Below are 3,140 nucleotides of genomic sequence, written 5' to 3' on the forward strand. Positions count from 1 at the left end.
TTCAGGATATTGATTTTTCCTACCCATGAGCATGGAATGTTCTTCCATTTGTTTGTATCCTCTTTTATTTCCTTGAGCAGTGGTTTGTAGTTCTCCTTGAAGAGGTCCTTCACATCCCTTGTAAGTTGGATTCCTAGGTATTTTATTCTCTTTGAAGCAATTGTGAATGGGAGTTCACTCATGATTTGGCTCTCTGTTTGTCTGTTGTTGGTGTATAAGAATGCTTGTGATTTTTGTACATTGATTTTGTATCCTGAGACTTTGCTGAAGTTGCTTATCAGCTTAAGGAGATTTTGGGCTGAGACAATGGGGTTTTCTAGATATACAATCATGTCGTCTGCAAACAGGGACAATTTGACTTCCTCTTTTCCTAATTGAATACCCTTTATTTCCTTCTCCTGCCTAATTGCCCTGGCCAGAACTTCCAACACTATGTTGAATAGGAGTGGTGAGAGAGGGCATCCCCAAAAAAAAAAAAAAAAAAAAAAAAAAAGAATTAATACCAATTCTTAAAACTTTTTCAAATAATTGAATAAGAGAAAGCACTTCTAAACTCATGTTATGAGGCCAGGATCACCCTGATGTCAAAGCTTAGCAAAAATACCACAAGAAAAAAAAAAACTACAGGGCAATATCTCTAATTAACATAAACAAAAAAATCCCTAATAAAATACTAACAAACGAAATTCAAAAGCATGTTGAAAGGCTCATACACCATGACCAAGTAGGATTTATCCCTGAGATGGAAGGATGGTTCAACATATCAAATCAATCAGTGTAATATACCACATTAACACAATGAAAGGTAAAACCACATGATTATCCCAAAATATTCAGATTTTTTTTAGAAAATTTAACATCCATTTATTATTTAAAACTCTCAAAAAAATAGGTATAGAAGAAACTTACCTCAACACAATAAAGACCATATATGAAAACCCCACAGCTAACATAATAATGGATGGGGAAAATTTGAAAGCATTTTCTCTCAGATATGAAGCAAAGCAAGGATGATCAACCTTACCACTTCTATTCAACATAATACTGGAAGTTCTAGCCAGAACAATCAGACAAGAAAAAGAAATAAAAGCTATCCAAATTGAAAAGAAATAAGTAAAATTGTCTCCTCTTAAAGGTGACATGATCATATATGTAGAGAATCCTAAAGACTCTATACAGAAAAATTATTAAAACTAATAAACAAATTCAGTAACTCTGCAGTATAAAAAGTCAAATTGCAAAAATCAGTGGCATTTCTATATGCTAATAACAAACTATGCAAAAATGAAATTAGGAAAACAATTCTATTTGCAATAGCAACAAAAAGAATAAAATACTTAGGATAAAGTTAACTAAAGAGGTGAAAGACTTGTACACTGAAAGTTGTAAACCATTGATGAAAGAAACTAAGGGAGACATAGAGATGGATAGACATCCCATGTTCATGGATTGGAAGAATTAAAATCTTTAAAATGCCCATAGTGCCCAAAGAAACATACAGATTTAATTCAATCTCTATCAAAACCCCAATGGCATTTTTACATTAATAAAAAAAAGCTATCATAAAATTCAAATGGAACCACAAAAGACTACCCATATCCAAAGCAATCTTGAGGGACAAAAAAACACAACAACAACAACAAAAAAAAAACGCCAGAGGCATCACACTTCCTCATTTCAAAATACATTACAAAGCTATAGCAATCAAAACAATATGGTACTGGCATAAAAACAGACATGTAGACCAATGTAACAAAACAAAGAGACCAGAAATAAATCCATATATTTACAGCTAACTGATCTTTGACAAGGATGCCAAGAGGACACAATGGGGAAAGGATAGTATCTTCAATAAATGTCGTTAGAAAAACTGGATAGTCATACACAGAATAAAATTAGACCCTTATCTCACATCACATACAAAAATAAACTCAAAATAGATTAAAGACTTTGACATGAAGACATGAAACTGTAAAACTACTAGAAGAAAGAACAGAAAAAATGCTTCTTGACATTGGTGATGGCAACAATTTTTTGGACATAACACCAACAGAAGAGGAAACAAACCCAAAAATAAACAAATGGGATTGTATCAAACTAAAAAGCTTCTGTCACATGGTGGCTCATTACTTGCTTCGAGGCAGGTGCAGTGAGTCTACTCTGGGCTGGTCTGGGCTCCTCAGGTTCCGACCCAACCACTACCCGGCCAGTTCATGGAGAGGAGAGGTGCACTTTACAGGTCCCTGATGAACAAGAGAACCCTCCACCACATCCAGGCCCTGGTCCATCAGCCCCATACCCACCTTATCCACAAAAACACATGGGCCCAGGACCTATGGGAGGGGGCCCTACCCACCTCTTCAAGGATACACCTATCAAGGATACAAAGATACCCACAGTACAGCTGGCAGGACAGACCTCGGGAGCCTCCTAAAACCACAGTGTATGTGGTAGAAGACCAAAGAAGACATGAGTTGGAACCATCCACCTGCCTCACAGCCTGCTGGACTGCTTTCTGTTGCTGCTGTCTCTGGGACATGCTCACCTGACCAGCCCAGCCATCCTCTCCTGCCAGCTCTGCCACCACCTCCGATAGATGTGCCTGCCCCTGTCTCTTCTGATTGCTGTAATAAATGACTAGCTCTGCACAGACACCTACACCTTCGGCACTATGGGATTCTAGATTAGTGAGGGCTGCTGCTGTTAAATTCAGTGACTTGATCTCTTTAATGTCCAAAATCCATTTCTTACTGACCTTTAAAAATGTGCTAAGTGACTTTTTTTGGACAAAGGCTTAGTTGTGGAAAATGTATTTATAATTTTGTAATTATACATTCAAGGTAGTGGCAAAATGTAACATACCATGAATGATTTCTCTGCTTATACCCTGTAGGTTTCAATAAATTTGTTCAAACCTCAAAAAAAAAAAAAAAAAAAGAAAGAAAGAAAAGAATCAACAAAGTGGAAAGGCAACCTATGAAATGGGAGAAAATATTTGCAAATCATATATCTGATAAGGAGTTAATATGCAAAATACATAGGGAACTCATACAACTCAGTGCAAGAAAACAAATAACCCAATTTGAAAATGAGCAAAAGATCTGAATAGATATTTCCCATTTGTTTATTTTTGCTTTTGT

At 36.1% G+C, this 3,140-nt stretch overlaps 1 pseudogene; it reads left to right on the forward strand.

Moving 5' to 3' along the window:
• Window positions 1-798: 798 nt before the first annotated feature.
• Window positions 799-2,549, forward strand: LOC100614840 (cysteine-rich and transmembrane domain-containing protein 1-like; annotated as a pseudogene).
• Window positions 2,550-3,140: the final 591 nt, after the last annotated feature.

The sequence above is a fragment of the Pan troglodytes genome, chromosome 4 (genome assembly GCF_028858775.2).
Source record: "Pan troglodytes isolate AG18354 chromosome 4, NHGRI_mPanTro3-v2.0_pri, whole genome shotgun sequence".
Taxonomy (NCBI): Eukaryota; Metazoa; Chordata; class Mammalia; order Primates; family Hominidae; genus Pan; species Pan troglodytes.